Consider the following 24978-nt stretch of genomic DNA (forward strand, 5'->3'; position numbering starts at 1 on the left):
GGAAGGAAGTTTGTGCAACGATATAATTGCTAAAAAGATACAAATTTTGATTTCCATCTTTATGCATAGCATTTAGGGATCGTTCCATAATTAAATGTAGGCAGCTAGTAGCACGGAAGTTCCAGTGCTAGTCCCTAAAGCAGCGCAGCACGTAATGCTTAGTTAAAATTCATGAAAGGGTTGTTTCCACACCTCATATGGCTGGTTTTTAATCATGAAATGGTTGTGCACAATCGTCATATACCTTGCATCAAGCATGCCACGTGGTATCTCCTGGAATGCATTGCAATTGTTTGATAAACCTTGACCAATACTGAGAGGACAGGAAACCTAAGTCGTCGGTTAGATGGGCGCTTCTGTTGGGGAAAGTTTTATGAGGCAAATCAAAATCTCTTGGAACGTTGAATCATTAAAGAGTGGAGTTTGTGTGAATGTTATATGTGTTAGAGACGCATCTTGGGGCCAATCCCGGAGGTGTAGGAAAGTCGCAGTGGAGCTGTGGCAATCAGCCGAGAGGTGCTTCCCTATGTGTGTATTATGAGGCATTATGCCTATATGTTATGGGATCTCCCTTTGAGGAGAAGGCAAGGTGAAAGTTGGACTACATATTGGATACAAACGTAAAATTGTCATAAACATTTAGTGCAAAGTGAGTTTTAGACGCTCCTGGCCCGCAAGGCCGTGTGGTGGGGTTGCCTGTCGTATGCATGAGGTCCAGCTTCTAGTGCCATAGCCAGTGCCAGGCCATTTGAGGTCCCATCATAGACTCAAAGGTTTCATTAATGGAAAGGTTGTACATATTTTAATGGATATAGGCAGCACTCATAGCTTTGTCAACACCAAATCTTTGAAAGGACTCCCTTTGCACTGATTTATGGGGAGATGGCCATGGTATCTTGCAAAGAACCTATGCAACATGCATTGGCAATGATCTTCCTAATTTATTTTCTTCTCATCACCGACTTCAATTTGTGGAATGGTTGCCTGATGAGGAAGCTACAAATCTAGTTTTTCTCTCTCCTCCCTCCTCTTAAGGGCTATTCACACACATGAATCTATGGAAGAAACGAGAGGAGTTGGATACGAGATGCTAACAAATAATTGTACCGAAGTAGAGTAGATCATAAATCAGAGTTGAAGAGAGAATAGCAAGGCAAAAGATAAGCATGAATAGCCTTCCAACCATTAAGTACGCACCTCCAAAACTAGGTTCCTATGCATAAGCATTCATTTTATTTGTTTTATGAAAGATGTTTGATGAAAGTATTTGTAAATGGATTCCTTTGATTGAAAATGCTGAAATCTATTAAAAATCTTGAAGAAAAACAAAAAATTTAATCTTTTAGAAATTTACATCAAAATACACAAAACTTGCAATTATGGGATTTTTATGAAAATGATAAAATTTGAGGTGGTGATTTTGAGGTTCATATGGAATAGAAATGGATACAAAATCAATTTTTAGTAAGAAAGGGAGGGAAAGAAAAATACAGAAGAAGTTAGAGTGGGAAGGAAGATGGGGGAGAGAGAAACAATGAGAGAGAGAGGGGGGAGAGAGAAACAAAGAAAGGTGAAGGGAGGCAAATAAAAAAAGGAAAAGAGAGATAAAGGGAGAGGGATGGGGAGGGAAATAGAGAGAGGGATGTTGAAATGCATGGATGTGAGCATGGCTATGGTAGCTTGAAGGTATAGAGTGAACTCATGAAGACATAGAGTTGAAGGTAGAATGTCACACAAGTGAATTAGGTTCCAAGATTGAGACTTGGACTCATAAACACAGTCTTGTGTGGTGCACTTAATTTAAAGGAAAAAAATACCATCATATTGCATTGAAAATTTGTTTTGTACATGCCCTAATCCCTTTTGGACACCCACTTCTTTTTTACATGACCGGCCATTTTAGCCTAGGTCCTCTTTTCCTATTCCCTTCTATTTACATTGTGGCTTTACCGATGCCCATCTAGTCTTTATGAATTGCACAAGAGGAATCCTGATACTCTTTTACAAAGATTTAGGAATGCCTTTGCATGTTAAAATGTGCCTCTTCCGTTTTTGCACTCACCTTGGGTTTTTAAGGTGTCTTTACACTTTTGGCCCTTTCTGATAGGATGCCATTTTTCACTTTTCCCTGTATTTTGAAATTTTCTTTTGCTTTCTTGTTTTTTATTTTTTGCATTTCTTGTGCTGGGGTTAACACACTCGATAGGTAGGTAGAAAATAGAGATGAGATGGGCCAAAGTTACAGTGTTGGGGTAATGTGTGGCTTAGGAGAAGATATCCTATCACACTCTCTCTCTTTCTCTCCCTCCTTTTCTTTCCCTCTATCTCTAATATTTCCTTTCCTGTCCATCTCTACCTTGTTGAGATGACAAGCTCAACACATGCGGACATTGATGATGGACCGCCTGGTTAGATGGGTCCACACATCTACACTTAGCACGTTGGTGGTCATTATGACTCTCACATGGCCATTGACTTATTACTTATTATATTCAGATTGTTACACCTATTTACAGCTCGCATAGTTATAGCGCCAGGCAGTCGACTAGTGTAGTTGGTTATGCATTGTTTGACTTAGTAGCCCACTTTCCTTTTATGTTGTATCTTATCTATACTTTGTGTACATTGTAAAGAGTGTGGAAGAAGAAGAAGAAATCAGCAAGAAAACGTTTTTGTCTCTTGAGTGAGCTTCTCCTTGTGCATTCTGTGTGTGTTCGGCGCAGCATCTTGAGCAACCCCCTCCACCACGCGATTCTTGACATGGTATCAGAGCCGCGCCATTGAGAGAGGCTGACTTCAAACGTTGAAGTGAAGGAGAAGAAGCAAGGTTCGAGCAAGCAAGCTACGGGTAAGAATCTCTCCCCTTCTTTCACTCCTTCTCTTGGATAGTGCCTGTGGAGGCACCGGAAGCAGGGCAGAGCAAAAATCTCAGATTGCAGTGAGATTTGGTGTGCGCGAAGAGCACTATATATTCTGCAAAGAGGCCCTTTAGGGCTATCCTGCAGTTATTTTGGGCATTTGAGGCCGTTTCAGGGCCTGTTTTAGAGCCGCAAGGTTGCGGATAGCAGTTTCGGGGTACACTGTGACTTCGACTGTATTGACCGAACGTGGGTGCGCAGGTTACAGATTTTAGATCTGTAAGTTCAAAGGTGTTTACCAGTGAGTAAACACAAGATTTATCTGCAAACTAGTTGCAGATTGCATGTATTGTTGAGCAAACAGTGAAAAAGGCTGTCTGGTGTACTGCTATGCACTATAGGTCAAGGGTTGCAGAAGATTTGCTTGCTGTTTGGTATTAGTTTTGTGATAATGGCAGAGAATAGTGGAAGCCCCGTCATTGAGAAGCTCGACAAGAACAACTACCCAACATGGAAGTTTTGTGTCACGAACTTCCTTATTGGAAAAGGTCTCTACGAGTTCGTTTCAGGTGAAGAAAAGGAGCCGGAGGTGAGTAATCCTCCAACTGCAGAAGAGACAAAGGCACAAAAGGAATGGAATGCAAAAGACAAGAAGGTCATGTATTGGTTGTCTGCAGTAATTGACAATAATATGTTGGGACACATTAGAAATGCAGAGAATGCATATGCAGCTTGGACCATACTTGAAAGTATGTTTTCTGTAAATACAAAGGCACGAAAGATTCAACTCAAGCAAGAGTTGAATACATTGAAGAAAGGGAAGATGTCTATCAATGAGTATGCACTGAAAGTAAGAAGCATTGCAGATGCATTGGCAGCGATTGATGCAATGCCCAAAGATGATGATTTGGTGTCGTCTACCTTGGGTGGACTTAACAATGAAAAGGGTTGGAAGTCTTTTGTAACTTCCGTATATGTCAGAAAGCCATTTCCAGATTTCGATGAATTGGTCTCCCTTATGATCACTGAAGAGATCAACATGCAGAGTGAGACATCTGAAAGAAGTGGTGAATAGGTCCAAGCTTTCTACTCCGGTTCTGGAAGGGGACGTGATAGGTTCTCTTCAAGAGGCCGTGGTATAGGACGTGGTAGTGACAACCGGCAAAACAGATTGAATCAGCAATTTGGCGATATGCAGGTTTCAGGAGGTCGTGGTAACTTTAGAGGCAGGGGGAGCTTTAGAGGAAGAGGTGGATGGCAGAACAGAGGCTCTAGCAACTCTGGTATTGTGTGCCACTACTGTGGCAAAACAGGTCATATTGCAGCCCAATGTTATGCTAAGAAAGATGATATCTGCAGTGGTAAGTTGCAGCAAGGAAAGTATGCATCCTCTTCACGACAGAATGAAGACAAAAATGAACGTTTGTTCGTTATGCAGCATATGCGGAATGCTATTATAGGAAAGGGAACACATGAAGATGTTTGGTATGTTGATTCAGGTGCATCCAATCATATGACCTGCCATGCAGAATGGTTTGGAGAGATGCAGGATTTGCAGAATGCAGGTTATGTGCAGACGGGTGATGACTCATGCCACCCAATTTCACACATTGGAAAAGTTCCCTTGTCCTTGCATGATGGTAAGACAAAGAGTCTTTCAGATGTATTGCATGTGCCATCTATTACAAAGAACTTGGTGTCAGTCGGTCAAATGGTAGAGCAAGGGCTGCAAGTCAGATTTAATGCAAAGGGCTGCTTTGTAGAAGACTTCAATGACAAGTGCAGGTTGGTAGCAAAGGGAAGTAGAGTTGGACTTATGTTCACTCTAAATGCTGGAATTCCTACTATGAATGCTGCTATGTATGCCAAAGGAAAAGGTGTTGTTGCAGACATTGAAATTTGGCACAAACGCATTGGACATGCAAATGTACAAAGGCTGAAATTAATGCAGTCCAAAGGGTTGATTATAGGTTTGCCTTCTTTTAAAGTTGCAGAATTTCAGAAGGTATGTGAAGCATGTCAGTTTGGTAAGCAGGCAAGACAACCCTTTTCACATGACAGAGATGTAAGCAGAAATATCCTTGATGTTGTGCATACAGACATTTGGGGGCCTACACAAAATGTATCTCTTGGAGGCAATTCATACTTTGTCGCATTCATTGATGATTGTTCTAGAAAGCTGTGGGTATATTTTATGAAGGAAAAGAGTGAAGCTTTTGAGCACTTTAGAACTTTCAAGGTTGTAGTTGAAAGAGAAACATGCTTGAAAGTAAAGTGCTTGAGGTCAGATGGAGGGGGAGAGTACCTCTCCAATGAGTTCAGTGATTTTCTGAGGTCTCATGGGATAAAGAGACAGTTCGCATGCAGGTATACCCCACAACAAAATGGGGTTGCAAAAAGGAAAAACATGCATATTGCAGAAGTTGCACGCGCCTTGATGGCTGAAAAGAATATGCCTAAGCATTTTTGGTCTGAGGCTATTCATACTGCTGTTTATATTATAAACAGAACTCCCACAGCTGCAGTTCATGGTATGACCCCCGAAGAATGTTTTACAGGTAAGAAGCCTGATGTTTCACACTTGAAAGTATTTGGCTGCATTGCGTATGTTCATGTGCCAGATGAGTTGCGGAAGAAACTGGATCCAAAGGCTGAAAAGTGTATCTTTATTGGATACTCTTTAGAGCAGAAAGGGTATCGATGTTACAACCCTGTCACATGTAAGTTCAGAGTGAGCAGGGATGTCATCTTTGATGAAATGAGCAGTTGGTATGCATCTAGTGGTGATGCATTGGATGTTGATGATGATCATGACACTCATGTGCAGGCTGAAAGGCAAGAATCACGGACTCTTAGTGGACCAGAGACATCATCTGGTAGTCCTTGGTCTGGGAGACTAAGGAGTACCTCTACATCTTCGAGTGCATCTAGTAGCACTACAGGTAAAGACAAAGGAAAGAATAAAGTGTCAGAAGGCATTGATGCAGTTCTTGATGGAGACTCTAGTGGCTCAGAGAGCTTGGATGATGAGCTTGGCATTCCTTCAGTGAGGACTCCAGGTGTGCAGAGAGCACGTGTTAATGCAAAGACTCCATTGAGTGATCCAGTGGTACGCAGGTCTAGCAGGGTGAGATACCCTATTAAAAGATTTGGTTTTGAGGGTTATGCAGCTCACCATTATGCTTATATGGTGAAACTAGTTGAGGATGTTGAGCCCACATGTTTTGAGGAGGCTGTTGGTCATGCTCATTGGGATGTGGCAATGGATGAGGAGATGGCTGCATTAGAGGCCAATAAGACTTGGGATCTAGTATCATTGCCGAAGGGAAAGAAAGCTATTGGATGTAAGTGGGTTTATAAGATTAAGCACAATGCAGATGGTTCTATTAGCAGGTACAAAGCTAGGCTGGTTGCAAAAGGCTATGCCCAAACATATGGCATAGATTATGATGAAACATTCAGTCCAGTTGCTAGGATGGCAACTGTCAGATGTGTGATTACTTTGGCAGCAGCCAAAGGTTGGAGGTTGCAGCAAATGGATGTAAAGAATGCCTTCTTGCATGGTGATTTGCAGGAAGAAGTGTATATGGATCAGCCAGCAGGTTATGAAGATTTAGAGCATCCCACGTATGTGTGCAGGTTGAAGAAGGCACTCTATGGGCTCAAGCAAGCACCTAGAGCATGGTCTAACAAGATTAGAGAGTATCTTGTCAATATTGACTTTTAAGTTTCTGATGCTGATCACTCACTTTATGTGAGAAAGGGAGATGCAGGTTTGGTCATCATAGTCATCTATGTGGATGACTTGATTATTACAGGTCATAGTGATAGTGGAATTGCTGAAGTCAAGGGATGTTTGAAGATGAAGTTTGAGATGAAGGATTTAGGTGAGCTAAGGTACTTCCTTGGCATTGAGGTGATCAGATGTGATGATGGTATATGGCTGTCCCAAAGACAGTATGGCTTGGATATGTTGTCCAAGTATGGTATGACTACATGCAAACCACTTTCAGTCCCGTTGGAGCAAAATGTAAAGCTGAGTGCTGATGTTGGGGATGAGATAGAAGACCCTACTATGTTCAAGAGGATAGTGGGGAGTTTGATCTACATGACCATTACAAGGCCAGACTTGAGCTACGTTATTGGTCTTATGAGTCAATTTATGCAAGTACCTAGAAAGCCACATTTGGATGCAGTCAGACGCATATTGAGATATGTGAAGTCCACATTACATTATGGACTTTTCTATGAGGCAGGTACAGATGTACAGGTGTTTGGATACACAGATGCAGATTGGGCTGGTAGTATGTCTGATAGAAGATCTACCAGCGGATACATGTTCTCTCTTGGTAGTGCAACAGTTGCATGGAGCAGCAAAAAGCAATCTAAAGTTGCTTTGTCGAGTACAGAGGCTGAGTATAGAGGTGCTACTGTTGAAGCATGTGAGGTAGTATGGCTGTAAAAGCTATTGGCTGATATGGATGTGCAGGTGGAAGGTCCAGTTGTCATTTATTGTGACAACATGAGCAGTATACAGTTGGCTAGGAACCCTGTGTTCCATGCCAGGACAAAACATATTGAGGTATACTACCACTTTGTGAGAGAGAAGGTACTAGCAGGTGAGATTGACTTGGTGTATGTCAGCACACTGGATCAGATAGCTGACATCTTCACGAAGGCCTTGGGTATAGAGAAGCTTCAAAAGTTTCGAAGCTTACTTGGAGTTGCAGAGATGCAGTTGAGCTTGAGGGGGAGTGTTGAGATGACAAGCTCAACACATGCGGACATTGATGATGGACCGCCTGGTTAGATGGGTCCACACGTCTACACTTAGCACGTCGGTGGTCATTATGACTCTCACATGGCCACTGACTTATTACTTATTATATTCAGATTGTTACACCTATTTACAGCTGGCATACTTATAGCGCCAGTCGACTAGTGTAGTCGGTTATGCATTGTTTGACTTAGTAGGCCACTTTCCTTTTATGTTGTATCTTATCTATACTTTGTGTACATTGTAAAGAGTGTGGAAGAAGAAGAAGAAATCAGCAAGAAAACGTTTTGGCCTCCATCTCTCTTCTTGTCTCTTGAGTGAGCTTCTCCTTGTGCATTCTGTGTGTGTTCGGCGCAGCATCTTGAGCAACCCCCTCCACCACGCGATTCTTGACATACCTCTCTCTTCCTCTTATTCCCATCATTCTCTCTCAATGGTGCTTCTTCTTTGATACTATGTCAAGAATCGTGTGATGGGGGGACTTGCTTGAGTTGTTGTACCAAACACACACCATAAACAAAAGAGGAAGCTCACTCGATGATATAAGAAGAGAGATGGAAGCCAAAATGTTTTCTTGCTACTTTTTTCTTCTTCTTCCATATAAAATACGATGTATAGATAAGATACCAACATAAAGAAAAGTGACTTGCTAAGTCAAATACTGCACAGCTAACCATACTAATTGACTAGTGCTTTAACTATGCCAACAATAGGTAGATATAACAAAATAAATATGATAAGTCATAAGTCAGTGGCCATGTGAGGATCATAATGACCATCGACGACCTGCTAAGTACTATAGAGTGCAGACCCATCTAGCTGGATGGTCCATCATCAATATCCACACATGTTGAGCTCGCCATCTCAACAAAGATCACCTTACATTCTCCCATACATTATATTGTTGTGATGGCAGCTATGATTGTCTAGTCCATTGTCATGTATTTTTCCTATGTGATCACTCTTTTAGTATGTACTCCATGCTCTAAGTTTGTTGTTTAACTCTTGAAACCCTTGTTGAAATATATGAGTATTTATTTTCTTAATTGATCACTTGTCTTAGTAAGTGCAAATGGTAGTCATTTCTTTTGGCATACTATATTGTTGAACCCATAATGCTATCATACCCCTATGTCAAGTTTGGGTATGTTCAGCTCTCGCCAGTGCAAGCAACTTGCACCCAGTAACCACAACTAGAAGCTGGTCCAAATTACACTACTACCCTTGTATTTTGTCTTGGAAAATATCCTTGGTAAAGAGGTTGATTTAGCTTTTGGCATTGTCTCTACCTTGACTCATTGCAATGGTAGCCTCTTTGAGTGACATTATTCGAGTTTGTTTTAATGGAATTTCTTGTTGCATTAACCTTATTTTTCTTCCTCATGTTAGCCTATTGTTGCACTTGGGTTCTTTTAATGAATGCCCATGGTCCCTTGTTTAGAGGAACTTGCCCCCAATATATTACGTTTTTAAATTTGGATTGGTACCTTAATAAAGCAGTTTCACTTGTAGCATTGCATCTTGAAGATTTGAGGATTCCATCACCTCCAATTGGGTGTCCAATGGGGGATTCATTCATTGGAAAAATCTAGCTATATATTGGTGGAAGGTATCCATGTACATGCTTCTTGAGCCTTCTAGAATAGTAGTAGTAAGCTTTCAAGCTCAACCATATTTGCCACAGGGCAAATAGCCCATTCATTTTCATGCTATGGTAAGATGGTGGGAGGTATGTTCTACACTCTACTTCTTTCAACTACTCCCAAGTGGTGATTAAATCTAAGGTTCCATTGGCTTGACACTATTACTCCCACCATACTTGTACTCTTGTTATTAATTTTTTCTTATCTATCATGGCTTGGTTTGAGACACTAGTTCTAACTATGAGTAAGTAGTCCTTTATTTTCTCAATCCATACCTTTGTATCGATTTCAATATATTTTCCCTTTCGTCAAACTTAGCTGGCTTGACTTGCTTAAGGAAAAATTCATTCTTGAGTTTTGGTAGGGTTACTCGTAGGTGCAATACCCTATACTAAAATGTCATTTGACTATTTCAATATAAATTATCAAGACTTTATCTAAATCCTTGCACATTCTTAATGTAAGATTCAAAGAAATATTAATATTTTGCAAAAATAAAAGGAAAAGAGACATCTTCTCATTAGCAAAAAAGGCGATACATCATACTAAGGATTTCTTTTACAAGAAAATGCACAAAACTTGGATATATCAATGGTTTTACAGACTAGAGGCTTGACAAAAATGTCTAGGTTTTATACTTGGGAGGAATGCTAGGATAATTGGAGTTGTCTAGATAACACCAAGAAAATGGAGAAATAACTGCAATAAAATATATATTGTATCATCAACAAGAATATTTTTCATCTCCTCATAGTGTCAAACAAAGGAAACAATAGAAGCAACAATACTATCTTCATGTGGCATCATAAATATGATCTTCCACCAATTTAGCTTCAATAGATCTTCACAATGTCTTCATTATCCACAAAAAAACAATGAAATAAACACAAAGTAATACTCAAGATGGAATATAAATGATCCATAGTCTTCATTTATCATGATTCATAGTCTTCTTGTCTCAATGTCTCACAATCTCACTCATATATATATTGTTTCAACCTCTCAAATGGCTATCTTTCTCTTTCATACATACTCTCAATAACTCATACATATGATAGTGACATATAATAAAATAGAATGAATGATCAATAATCTCTCTTGCTCAAAAAAACACCCTCCAAAGGGTATGTCAAATCTAAAAGGTCACTAGAGCTACTACAATGACTTTTTAGAGCTCATTATTACACTGTCACTTCCAAAGTCTTCACTTCAGTCTTCAGCTATACTACTTTTGCTTCAACAAGCTATCAAGACACTACAAGGATATGGAGGCTAGTGACGATGCTTTCTAATGCAAAATAGTGGCGTAGCTATTTGCGTCACTATTAACATCACAAATTGCAAATAGCGACAGCACTCGGACAAAAAAATGCGGGCCGAAACCCGAGGGCGTTATTTTGCGCGAACAAACGAAAGAGAGAGCAAAAGGGAGAGCGAGCTCCATCTTGCATTTGAGAGGGAGAGGGAGAGAAAGATGGAGAAGGAAAGCTTCTCACCGCCACCCGCCGCCATTCGCGAAGAAGAGGAGGAAGTATATGGAGGGCGAAGAGGAGCAGTCGTCGCGAAGAGGAGCTGCCGAATTCATCCTCGGGCCTTTACGGTGAGTGCATTGTTCCTTCTTGCTTTGTTTTTGTTTTTTCTCTTTTTCTTTTACTTGTTTTTGTTAAAAATCATGTGTATTGAGAGAGGGAGAGGAAATGAGAGAGGGAGAAGAAGAGAGAAAATGAAAGAAGGAACAAGAGAGAGAGGGAGAAAACATTAAACATAATAGGGAAAAAGAGAAAGAGAGCAAGAGGGAGAGGGAGCGAGAGAGAGGAGGGAGAGGTTGTTGTTGTTATTGTTGTTTTTGTTTTATTTCTTCTTTTCTTTTTTAATTGTTTGTTGTTGTTGTGGTAGTCGTAGTCGTAGTGGTAGTGGTAGTAGTGGTAGTGGTAGTGGTAGTGGTAGTAGTAGTGGTAGTGGTAGTGGTAGTTTGATTTCTTATTTTCTTGTTTTTTTTGTGGTTGTCGTAGTAGTAGTAGTAGTAGTGGTAGTGGTAGCGGTAGCGGTAGCAGTAAAGATAGCGGTAGAGGTAGTTGTTTAATTTCTTATTTTCTTGTTTGTTGTTGTTGTGGTAGTCGTAGTAGTAGTAGTGGTAGTGGCAGTTGTTGTTTAATTTCTTCTCTTCTAGTTTGTTGTTGTTGTGGTAGTCATAGTCGTGGTCGTAGTCGTGATTGTAGTAGTAGTACTAGTAGTAGTAATAGTAGTTTTCTTATTTTTTGTTGTTGTAGTAGTAGTAGTTTTTTTCTTTTCTTATTTATTTTTGTTTAGTTTTCTTGTTTGTTGTTGTTGTTGTTGTAGTAGTATTAGTTTCTTCTTCTTTTCTTGTTTGTTGTTATTGTAGTAGTAGTAGTTGTTGTTGTTGTTGTTTTTTTTTTTTTTCTTGTTCTTTTCTTGTTTATTGTAGTGGTAGTGGTTTGTTGTTGTGGTAGTTGTAGTCGTGGTTGTAGTAGCAGTAGTAGTAGTGGTTTTCTTGTTTGTTGTTGTTGTTGTTGTTGTTGTTTTTTATTGTTATTTAGTTTTCTTGCTTATTGTTGTTGTAGTAGTGGTAGTAGTAGTAGTTTTTTCTTCTTTTCTTGTTTGTTGTAGTAGTAGTAGTAGTAATAGTAGTAGTAATAGTTGTTGTTGTTGTTGATTTTTCTTCTATTATTGTTTAGTGATAGTGGTAGTGGTAGTGGTAGTGGTAGAGAGAGAGAGTTGTTGTGGTAGTCGTAGTCGTAGTCGTAGTCGTAGTCGTAGTCGTTGTAGTCATGATTGTAGTAGTAGTACTAGTAGTAGTAATAATTACTCATGCTATACAAAACTTACTCATGGACTTAGTTAATCGTGCTATACAAAAATAATCGTGCTATACAAAACTTACTCATGGACTTAGTTAATTATGTAGAGCATGAGTCCTCTACAGAAGATAATTTAGGTGATGAGAAGAGTAACCAGTTAGTGGTTACCCCATCCTCTAATGGGATGGCATGGGTCGAGGTTTGCCTTGCTGTGGTCTCTACCCAGGAGAAATCATATATAACCGTCCAACCTAGAGGGCATGGAACAAATATGTTGGAAGTTATGGTGGTCATGGCATCAACAAGTGATTATGCTAAAGTCGTAGTGACATGGGAAAAACTTGACACACAGTGGAGTGCAGTTATGGCTTAAACATCCCATGTGGTGGGGCATCGTGCCAAAAATTTAAGTATCACAAGGATGTTAGAAGCCCTAGATGTAAAGGGAAAATCATTGCTTAAAAGACACGGTCCCTAGGTCCTAAGTGCTAAGGATAAGTTTGCTTTTGATGAGGGGCAAAAGCTCCTAGATAGAGCCATCATGGAACTACCTAAGAAGGGGCAAGATATGGAAGATCCTCTAAGAAAGGATCGAAATGGCATGCTAAGAGCTATAGGTCTCCCTAGACCACTTTATAAGTTGGAAGAAAGGGACATTAAGGATAATAATAACCTCCCTACACTAGTAAAGGTGGAAATGGAAGAGGTTGGAGACCCAAAGACACTCAAGTTAGGTCATGAATATGAGGATTTTAATGCCCCAGTGCTGATCCCGAAGGAAAGGACTAAATGCCCTCCTCCTTATAAGGATCTCTCAGTGTTTCATGGGCTGGTTAATGAGGATCTGATGGTGCATTTAGGAGAATACGGCCTAACTTTCCTTGCAAGTGGATTCAATGATATTCATCAGATGCTCGTATTCTCAAGTACCCTAAAGGGAGAGGCTAGAAAATGGTACTCGAGCCTCTGAAGGGGGTCTATTAAATCCTTTGAGGAGTTGAGTGATAGATTTTTTGATGAATATGAAAAGAAGGTGCCTATGACCCAAGTTTTACGATAGCTGATGCAAATTAGGCAAGAGTCCTATCCTTCTATTAAAGAATATGCTAGAGCCTTTGATGATATTCTAAGGCTTTGGGCAATAAGAGATGTTGCATTGCCAGGTGATGAGCTATGTGAGCTCTTTTTAAGTGGCTTAGAGATTAACATGCAAATCCAAGTAGGATTGCGAAATCCTAAGTCGTTAAGGGAAGAAAAGATGCATGGCATTGATTATGAGGGACATATTCAGAGATGTTGGGAAAACTTTTGGAGTTTTCCCCGCTCAGTACAAGTGCATCCTAGCTTCCAACCATTTCTACAAGGAGGCAACTCACTTGTTGATACCAAGGAAGCCTATGAGAGGAACCTTGGTAGCCAAAATCTCCAAGCAGAAAATGGCAATAGTAGGGATAATATACCCCCTGGGGAAAAAATATACCAAGCCTTGTACGTTCCATCAAGGCTTGCAACACTTCCATGAGAGGTAGTTGGGACGGTGGAATTGATAGAACCATTAGGTCTACAAGCTTAGATCAACGTTTTATGGGTGGTTCTAGTTGTGCAACTAGTAAGGATCTTGAGAGACCTTTCCAATTTATAGATGAATCATGCTTTCGAGTAGATGCTATTCCTTTTAGTAAAAGCATGGTTCCTATGGCTAAGCAGCTGTTGCAGAGTGGATAAAGGCAAGTAAAGACATCTCGTGTAGAGAAGATGCGGTATGCCAAAGATCCACCTGTACTAAATAGAAGCCATAAGGCTGTGAGGCCATTTGGTAATAGTGATAAATCCATAATGAGTCCATTGGACCAATGTGGGCAGATGAGGCAGTCTAAGAATATGAAAAGGAATATGAGATAGGTTTGGAGGCCCAAAATCCCTAAAAATACTGTTGGTGTGTGAGATGAAGGTCCATGAATTGCATGTGGACATGCTTTGAAGGATTCCCAAGAGGATGCGACTAAAGGCCATAATGCAGCGTCTGAAAATAGGGATCGCCGCCTTGAGATGCATTTATGTGATGGGTCTAGGCTTGAAGCTTTTTCTAGTTTGGGTCATATCATTGACATATGTAATGGTCCAATTAGAGAAGAGTTGAATGATCATAAATCCATGATTCTCCCTCTAGGAGGAGTTACTGGAAAGTTGGGACAAGCGATCCGTTTGAATGACGACCAAGGGGATGAGATATATCAACCTAATGATGTCATTCATTCAGCTCATAGTACCCAAGAAGAGATGGCCTTTATTACTGAGATATCAGTAGAAAGGTTTGGGCTAGTGAATCTACAAAGAGTGTAGATCAAGATTTTAGCTGACTCGCATGAGTAGCATGAGGCTAGTCCTCCTATTTTATGTTATCTTGATTAGTTTGATAGGATGTTCTGCATATGCCAAGGAGATCATATATTGCATGGATTAGAATGAACTATTCATTTTAGGCCAAGAGGGCTAGTTAGTTTGCAATAAAATGATTTATTTCTTTAGGCTAAGAGGGCTAGTTGTCTGTTTAGTAGGGTGCAGATAATGGTTTCTTGTTTTAGTCCTGTGCTAAATAGGTTCAAAGAAGCGCTTGGAAGGAGCATTTGTGGCGTGGAAGCTTCTCATGGCCCTATCCAGGTGATATTTCTCCTTTACAAGTGCCTGTTCTTTTACGTTATATGTACTTGAACGGGGTCTTCTTTTACATTATATGTATCTCTGTACTTGAACGGGGTATTCTTTCTTGTTGGGGACCGGCAATCAAGGCATGAAGTCCCAGGTTCAGGTTAGGTATGCTTGAGGGATGTTTGAGTAGTTATTGGCTTCTATAACGACATTGTCGGGCATTGAAAGACCTGTTTGAGAAGGCAGTTCTAGTGACCCTGTTTTGCTGGCCCGCTAGGCAGTCGTTTTAGGAGCTCCTGTTAGTTGTGAGGAAGTTAGAGAAGCCTACTAAAATAATGATGGAAAAAGACAAAAACCTGAAGATCTGAAAGAAAATATATGGATATATGGAGGTGTGTAAAAAGGGGTTTTAACCCCTATAAAAATAGAAAAGGAAAGAAAGAATAATCCTTGAGTAGTTGTTTATGGCCTTGCGAAGGCCTGGTAGGTTCCTGGGGACGAGCAAGACCCGCGGCCGATGCCTTGCCTTCCTTGGGGTGACATCTTTCCATAAAAGAAGAAAATAAAAGAAGGTTGGAGCGAAAATAAAAGTGAGTGTTAAAAAAGGATTGTCGCCTTGCGAGGGCTTGGTAGGTTCTTGGGTATCGAGACATGACCTGAGGCCGATGCCCTATTCTCCTTGGGCCACTATGCTCAGCTCCCTCAATTTTAGATGCCCAAGTATGTAAAATGAGAGGCTAAAAGAAGAGTAATGTGCTAAAAGAAAATATTTCTTGATCAGGCTATAGGAGTTCTTGCCTAGTAGGAGCTCTTGGTTGAGTTGTCCTTAGTTAGGTAGGTAGTTCAGACTGCCACTTAGGGCGACCCCTTTGATAGTTATTTTTAGCTTCACAGTGTTGGAGCTGCTGGTTAGCGACTGGCTTCAAACCTTCTATCAGATTCTGCTGGGTCTGCTCCTCGTGGATTTCATGCCTTGGTTTTGATAGGGGGTAGGTTATGAGATGTGATGTGTTGTGTTGTGTATTTTTTGTATTAGCTTGATGCTCCTTTCTGTTGTTTATGTGCAGATCTCTTCGTGGGATTCGACAGGCTGAGTCGCCCTATCCCGTGGTTGCCAGTGACAGATGACTTTTGATGCTGAGATGTGCTTAAAAATAGCCAAAAACTACGAATATCAGGGGAAAAATAGACTTTGCCGATGGCGGCCATGGCAATCAGTACGATTTTATAAGTGGCAAGTCTCAAAAGCACTAGTGCTTATTTTCATGAAAATCAAACAGTGGCAGATGGCCAAGCTGGAGTTTTTCTAGATGCAAAATGATGTCAGGAATCTAATGCAAGTCTCGAATCTCCATTCCGAGGTTGTTTGATCCCCCATTTAATCCCTGCAAGGTTCGGGGTTGTGAAGTAGCTACTGGATCTGGAATCCCGAAAGAGAGTGATGGGTCCCAGCTTTGTAGATTGCAATGCGACAAAACGACCTATCTAGACGGATCTCGATTCCAGTGTCGTTTGCCCCCTCAAAACTGAAAAAACCACTTTCGCGCAGTGTGAAACCCAAGACATAAAACAGTTTTTTTGAGCTTTAAAGCTTAAAGCTCTAATTAAGAGTTTAAAAAGCTCACGATATGAAACGTTTGGGGGGGGGTCAGTTTTTTGCACCCCATTTTTCTCCCCCTTCAACATCGTTTTTTGATTAGGTGAATGGAGAGGTGTAATGTGTCCACCTGTTCGCTCGTAGGATACGTCTTAGCAGGCCATTGGGAAGAGGGTCTAGAAAGCTCTGCCCGGCACCCCCATGGAATGTTACGGGGTTTGCGATCTAGGTCTTTCTGAGTCAGCCACGTAGCGGAAGTATTCCAGCCGTTCCCACTTAGGACCGACCTAAATCAGGGTTTTCCTAGTGGTCAAACTCCTAGAACGGCAGCTAGAGTCGAACGAACCCCAGGCAAACTAGTTTACGCAGAAATGTCAGGGTCAAAGCAGATTCATGCTACACTTGGTTCACGGAAAATGGTTAGAGAGGGATACAAATCTTGATCTCTCTGCCCATAAGGCATAGTCCCATTTTGTTCCCCTAAAATAGCATAAATCACGATTCTAGTAACCTAGACTCTAGGTCAGTGCCCTTGCTCTTTATTTCCTTCGAGAAAAGTTCCCTACTGTTGATTTCATTTGAGAAAATTTCCCAGTCAACTGGGACCACCCATCCGTAGGATGGACCCATGGCCACATCCACCACACTTTCCTCAAGGTTGCTTTAGTTGTCTAATTACCTACCACATTTAGTTGGACACGTAAAAATAGCTTCCTTAATTAACCAATTAGATACCGGTTCCTTCACATAATCTTAGCACTTCAAATAGCAAAAAATTTCCAAACAAGTTCTTTTACATCAATTGATCTTATTTATATTTGGAATACATCCATATAATCCATAATTCGCCTGAAGGCAATCCATAATCCGCCCGAAGGCAATCTAGCAATCCACAGGGATTACTAATCCAAGATTCTGCCCATAGACTAGTATGCGGGCCTTGTGATCCAATCTTGAGTGGCGTTGTCCTCTTGTGCAGGGCCTCGAAGGCAAGGGATTTACAGCTAGAGCCCCCCTGGCACCCAAGCATCCTCCTGCTCCAAGTAGTGCCCAACAGATAGACCTCTTGCAGCAGGTTTTGTCCACGTTCCCGGCGTGACTAACAACCCCCTTGGTTAGGGTCAGGCAGACAGTCGGGGGTAACTAATGCTGCCTCTCCCTTCAAGCCTTCAACCTGAAGCATTAATTATCTTTCCATCTTTAGTTCCTTGAGCAAACAATGCAAACAGTGCTCCTAAACTGTTACAAACACAATCAATCCAGTGGTCGTTTATTTGGCCAATTACTAAGGAGTGAATCCTCTTCTCCGAATGCATCCAGCATTCGATCCGGGATGAATTGCGACTTGGTAAGATCCCCAAGGGTTTTGTTGTTTGTGTACCCTTGTATCCTTGGGTTAGGGTTATACCCTGTTAACCCAAATTAACTAACACCTTAGTGTTTCTTAAACTAAGACAGTAAATCCTGGCAACCATGTTGCTCTAATTTGATTGATGCTTTGCTTACCAAGCAATATATAACTTCCCTTAACTTGGCAAATCAGCCCAAGAAAGGCGATGTAATATGATGACTACTCATCCTCTTGTAAGTTAGACTTGCGTTAGAACCTGCGAATCTTATTCCAAGGAGTGGCAACTCTACTTTGTGTTTTAACACAACCATGTGACGTTGCAACTTGTTGCATAGGAGTTTCATCTGACTTGTGGGATCATCTTTCCCATCAAATGGGAGTTTCTTAGTCAAGAAATATGTTTAGTCAAGACGTAGAGTTTGGGGTGTCTTCTTACCCAACCCAACGCTAACCTTGCTAGGCCAACAATGTTTGGTCCTAGGGTTTCCAAACTCAATCCGAGTTTTAGCATTAGGTCGATCGATCCTTAGGGTAGAAACCCTAGATCGTTGTTTGCATGTGCGTCCAACTAATCCCAAACATTCCGTGAGTATGGGTAGGACCTTTGGGTTTGAGGGTCTCGACTTGGCGACCAAGTGCGATACTAGGCAGAATTTCTAATGTGCTAAATCCTAGCTAGCAGTTTGAGGTGTTTATCATATCGACTAATTATGCTTTTATGAACCCCCTTGAGGGTTATAACATCACAAATGATCTATCAAATCGGTCTACTTGTCTTGCGACAAGAAACGGTCACTTCTTAGAGATGCCAAGCTTGTTCTAAAGGTGCAAATAATTGCAACATGTGATTCATTACTTTTAGGCAGCTAAAAGGTTTTGCAATAACTACTTTTCTTGCTAAAGTCATGATGAATGACAATTTGGAGAATAACTTTCATGAAACCTACAAGGATTTACATCAAGGAACTATACCTACAACCTTTAGTTTAATGCAATTGAATTTCATGCTTTGATATGACATGCAAGTTACCTTTTCTACATGCAACTTCGATGAAATGAAATCTATGCATGTTGAATATGTAACTTGCAACCCTTAGATACAACATCGTTAATGAAGTTCATGCAAGACTAAGACTAGTGTTGACTTAATCCATTCCCAAGCATCTCTTGCATGCAACTTGCAAGACCATGGTTTCATTTCCATGCTATACAAATTTTCGGACAACATCTAACGGATGTTAACGATTTTTCCCCATGCGAATCACAACAAGGAAGTTATTGCCTAAATGCAATCTATGCTTATTCTTTCCACAGCCAATCAGAAATGCACTTAACAATTTCATCTTTTAACCTAAGCAATATGCATTTAGGCTCATTACTTTGGAAATGAACCAAAAAGGCAACATGCAACTAAGCTCATAAGATGAATAAGCAATTTATATTCATAGCTTCCCTATGAATTTTAAACATGCCCAACGTGGAATTAAACTTTCAAGAACCTGGGTTTGTGGATCCGTGGGGATGTCCACGTGTAAACTTGGGCTCGAATCTTCTACGCGTGCGGCTTGCGACTTGGACTTTGGAGCCATCGTAGACGTAGTGTTTTTTGACTCCAGATTTTCCTTCGCCCTTACGCGATCTGCGAATTCCCTCCAAGCTTGGTAAACAGCCTCAAGATCTACCCTCTCCCCCCGTGCGCAGAAAAATCCTTCACCAAAATGCGGTTTTTAGAAAAAAAAAAACCCGGGGAGGCTTGTAGGAATGGGGCTTATGGGAGCCCACCCTTAGAAGCTTCTGTCTTATCCAAAAAATGTGGAGGGGGAGTTAGTGATTGGTGGGAAGATGACGATGAAAAGGGGGGGGGGGGTAATTACGGCAATATGGCAGTGGGAGGTTGGGCAGCGGCTACAGCTGCAGCATGGCGGCTATCACGGTAGCGGTCTCACAGCAGGCGGCGGTCCTTCTTCTCAGCACTGCAGCATTCCCTTTGATCGTGCCTCCCCCCAATGCCTAAGGGGGAGGTTATATAATGCTAAGGGGAAGGAGAGACTCCAGACACGTGGAGCCCTCATGCTTCTCTCTTCTCCCCATGCACCCCACCTCTACACATTCCTCTCCCACTCCCTTTCCTCCAGCCATGCATCGACTGGGGAAAGGGATAATTAGTTTAAAAATTTGCCTAAATTTTCATCATTATCCATTTTCCCTTTATCCAACAAGGGTGTTCTTGCGCAGCTTGCAGTCTTCATGCCCCGGCCTTAATTGAACCTCACAGATGGGGATTTTTATCGCACGCACGGGGTAACCACTTAACCACTGTCATTAGTCGACACAGGATATGGCTTTGCATAGCTTTTACGCAGGTGTGTGGGGGTCAAGATCTATAATATTTTTGGGCACAAATATTACATTCTCTCCCCCTTGGAAGAATCGAGATGTCCTCATCGAACTAGGGATATTGTTGCTTGAGAGTACCTTCATCCATCCAAGTGGCATCCTCCTCGGAATAATCTTTCCACTGGACAAGACATTCTCTCAAGGTTCTGGATCTCAATTGTCTCTCCCTAACATCTAAGATCCTGTCAGGCTGTAGCTCAAGGACTCCTTGGCTAGGCATTACAACTTGTTGGTCATCAAGTACATGGCTAGGACTAGGTACATACTTCTTCTGTAGGCTGATATGAAATACATTATGAACCTTTAGGTTCTCAGGGAGTTGTAGTTTATAAGCATTCGGTCCTAGGCACTTGAGGATCTTGTAGGGTCCACAATACCTTGGACTTAGCTTCTTACATTCACCTAAGGATAGGGAACTCTTCTTTGAGCGTATGCAAATGAAAACCATGTCTCCTTCAGCGAAGGTTCTATCTTGATGTTTCAAATCCACATATGCCTTCTGTCTATCCTTGGTGGCTTGGATGTCCTATCTTATTGACTTCATTTGGTCATCCATATCTTCCAGCATCTGCCTTGAAACTTCAACTCTTAGGGTTGGATCTGAGAAGTTTAAAGGACTTTGATAGTCATGCCCGTACAATGCTTGAAAAGGGGTCATTTGAATGCTTTGTTGGTAAGAAGCATTGTAGGCAAACTCAACCAGTGTGGCAAGTATTGAATCCACCTTTTTGGTTCACGGTAGTAGTGTGCCCTTAGCATATCCTCAATGACTTGGTTGACTTGCTCCGTTTGACCATCGGTTTGGGGATGGTAAGTTGTACTAAAACAGAGTTGAGTCCCAATGGCTTCGAAGATAGCTTTCCAGAAGTGTGATGCGGAGAGAGAATCACAATCACTAATGATTCTTCTGGGTAACCCATGCAGTTTGAATATTTGATGAATAACCTTGTAATATTTGAGGCTTTATACTTTGTCTTAACAGGGATAAGGTGTGCAACCTTGGTGAGCATATCCACCACAACAATAATGGAGTTGTATCCTCCCTGAATTTGGGGGAGGCCAACAACAAAGATACTGATGAATTCCCATTTCATTTGGGGAATGTCAAAAGTGGTTGCAACTTTCCTGGCATTTTGACATCTTCAGCCTTAATGCATTGACAAGACAAACACTCACTGACATATTTGAGAATGTCACCTTTAAGCCTCTCCCAATAGTAGCTCTTTCTGACTGCATTGAGGGTCTTAGTATAGCCAGGATGTCCTGAGAAAGGGGAGTCATGAGCTTCCCAAAGTATCTTCTGCTTGAGTGACTGGCTTGCCGGTATACATAATCTCGTTCTATAGTAGACAAGTCCACTATTGATAGAGAATTCTTGATACTTAGACTATAGCTTTAGGTTTTGATCCTTGATAGGGATCTCCCTTAGCATCTTCTGATAGGTTGGATCATGGCATGCCTCTTCTCTAGCTAGCTCAAGTATTGGGTTGTTTGGCATGGATACCTTTGTGGCTAGAGATCTAGCTGTTGATGGATCTTGTAAGATTAGAGAATTTAGAAATTCCTTGCGACTGAGTGCATCGGCAACTACATTCTCATTTCCAAGTTGGTATTTGATTTCAAAATCATACTCCTCCAGCACTTCAATCCATCGATGTTGCCTCATGTTGAGCTCGTTCTAGGTAAAGATCCACTTGAGACTTTTATGATCCGTCACTAGGGTTAACTTGTTACCCAATAGGTAGTGTCTCCAAAGCTTTAAAGCATGGATGACAACTAATAGCTCTAGATCATGGGTAGCATAATTCTTCTTATGGCTCTTCCGTTTTCTTGAAGAGTATGCTACAAGATGATCTTCTCGCATAAGCACACATCCTAAGGCAAGTGTGTTAGCATTAGTTACTACTTCGAACTCCTTACCAAGATCCGAAAGTTTTGGGATAGGTGCTAATACCAAACTTTGCTTTAGTTTATCAAAGCTAGATTGTTCAGTAGTCGACCATACAATCGATGTTTGCTTCTTTAGTAGATCCGTCAGAGGTGTTGCAATCAAAGCATAGTTTTTGATAAAGAACCTGTACCATCCTGTCAATCCAAGAAAACTACGTATTTCTTTGACAGTTGTTGGTATTGGCCATTCCAGAACATCTCTGACTTTGGCCGGATCCATTGAGATTCCTTCCGCTGATACGATGAATCCCAGATATTCAATCTGACGTTTGAAGAATGCACACTTCTTCATCTTGGCATAAAGTTTGTGTGCCCTCATTGTCTTAAGGACAATGCGAAGCTGGGTTCAGGATCTTCTTCCTGTTTGGAGTAGACTAAGGTATCTTCGAAGAAGAAGAGTACAAAGTCATCAAGATATGGCCTAAAGATATCCTGCATTAACCTATTGAAGGTGACAAGTGCTGTGGGATATCTTGTGTTGAATGCCGTCTTTGGGATATCTTCTTCCTTGATGCTTATCTAATAGTATCTAGACTTGAGATCAATCTTGGAGAAGATCTTCACACCTTGAAGACGGTCAAGAAGTTCATCTATTCTTGGAATAGAGTACTTGTTCTTAATGGTTGATTGATTCAACCCTCTGTAATCAATACATAGCCGAAGCATTCCATCCTTCTTCTTCTGGAATAGCACTGGAGCTCCCCATGGAGAATTGCTAGGACAGATGTAGCCTTGATCTAACAGTTGCTTGAGTTGCTCCTTTAGCTCAATCACTTCCGGAATGGACATCCTATATGGCCTCTTTGCAATTGGCGCAGCTCCTGGCACTAGTTTGATTTCATGATCAACTTCCCTTTGAGGCGAAAGTTCTGTCAACTCTTCATGGAATACGTATGCGTACTCCTTTAGCCATGAAGGTTCTTCACTAGACTCTTGATTGTGATCTAGCTTATTAAGTTTAATCAAATATACAGGTAGTCCCTTTCTAAGTCCCTTTATTATCCAAGATGCTTTGGCCAATTGAATTTTCGGCTTTCCAGCCTCTCCTTGAGTTGTGACCAATTCCCCTTCAAATTTTTGAAAGGAAACTTGGCCCTTTCCACAATGAATGTGGGCATCACTAGGTTTAAGCCAATCCATTCTGAGCAACACTCATGGATACCTAGGTTCATGACCTTGAGTCTGACCGAATTTGACTTTCCTCCTAGTAAGAATTCCACATTACATTACATGTCCACTTCAGCTTTTAGCCAAGTGACCAAATCACTTTACTTTTTTATCAATATTCACGGTCAAGACAATCATTGATTAAAATAAGTCTTAATTCATTCATATGGGCATAGCCCTTTTTTCGGAGTACAATTATTCTTGGGAGAAATGGAACAAGCTGATACATTAATTCGGGGAGAATAAGGTTGTGTTACATTCAGCTATATGGGAATTGGGTAATAGTATGGATTTGGGTCATGGATCTTCAAGAATCGATAAGTCATTGGAAGATTAGAGTATCCTTTCCTTTGGTACCCATTCTTCTCGTAGCGTCCCAACACCTTGATCCTCAGGGATTATTCGGGTCACTTCCTCGTACACATACATGTTCATCTTGACCTTCCGACCTTCGACACGTAGGGTTGTGTTTGCGTGAGCCTCAACAAAGATGAACAACTTCACGATCTTCAGGTCCTCCAACCACTTGATTCTCTTTAGGTTGGTTCGAAGGTATGCAAATCAGTGGGCAGCTATGTAATAGATTCCTGAATCACCTGTCCATCTCCATTCCACATACATAGGCAATGGATTGTAGATGCGGTCTAGGATATTCATCATAGTGATCCTCCATCGATAATCTGAAGCATGCATCGTGGTCATAAACATGACCTGGAACACCAAGAATCTATTCCATGCTTCATAACTCTACAAGACAGCATCGATAAGTAAGGAAATGTTGTTTACAACAACATTTGCTTTACTTCACCTTATTAAGTTTTCTTATAAAGACAGATCCTTATTTGGTTTGCTCTGATACCAACTCTAACGTGTCCACCTATTCGCTCATAGGACACATCTTAGCAGCCCATCGGGAAGAGGGTCTAGAAAGCTCCACCCGGCACTCCCATGGAATGTTACGGGGTTTGCGATCTAGGTCTTTCCGAGTCTGCCACGTAGCGGAAGTATTCCGGTCATTCCCACTTAGGACCGACCTGAATCAGGGTTTTCCTAGTGGTCAAACTCCTAGTACGGCAACTAGCATCGAACCCCAGGCGAACTACTTTACGCAGAAACGTTAGGGTCGAAGTGGATTCATGCTGCACTTGGTTCAAGAGAATGGAAAACGAGAGGGATGCAAAGCTCGACCTCTCTACCCATAAGGCATAGTCCCATTTTGTTCCCCTAAAACAGCATAAATCGGGATTCTAGTAACCTAGACTCTAGGTCAACGCCCTTGCTGTTCATTTCCTTCAAGAAAAGTTCCCTGCTGTTGATTTCATTTGAGAAAAGTTCCTGGCCAATCGGGACCACCCATCCATAGGGTGGACCCATGGCCACATCCACCGCACTTTCCTCAGGGTTGCTTTAGTTGTCTAATTACCTACCACATTTAGTTGGACACACAAAAACAACTTCCTTAATTTACCAATTAGACACCGGTTCCTTCACGTAATCTTAGCACTTGACATAGAAAAACATTTCCAAACAAGTTCCTTTGCATCAATTGATCTTATTTATATTTGGAATACATCCATATAATCCATAATCCGCCGGAAGGCAATCCAGCAATCCACAGGGATTACTAATCCAAGATTCCACTCGTAGACTAGTATGCAGACCTCAAGATCCAATCCTGAGTCACGTTGGCCTCTTGTGCAGGGCCCGAAAGGCAAGGGATTTACAGCTAGATCCCCCCCTGGCACCCAACCGTCCTCCTACTCCAAGTAG

The sequence above is a fragment of the Lygodium microphyllum genome, chromosome 12 (assembly GCF_053477565.2).
Source record: "Lygodium microphyllum isolate KBCC chromosome 12, Lygodium_microphyllum_v1.1.10, whole genome shotgun sequence".
In the NCBI taxonomy this organism is placed as follows: Eukaryota; Viridiplantae; Streptophyta; class Polypodiopsida; order Schizaeales; family Lygodiaceae; genus Lygodium; species Lygodium microphyllum.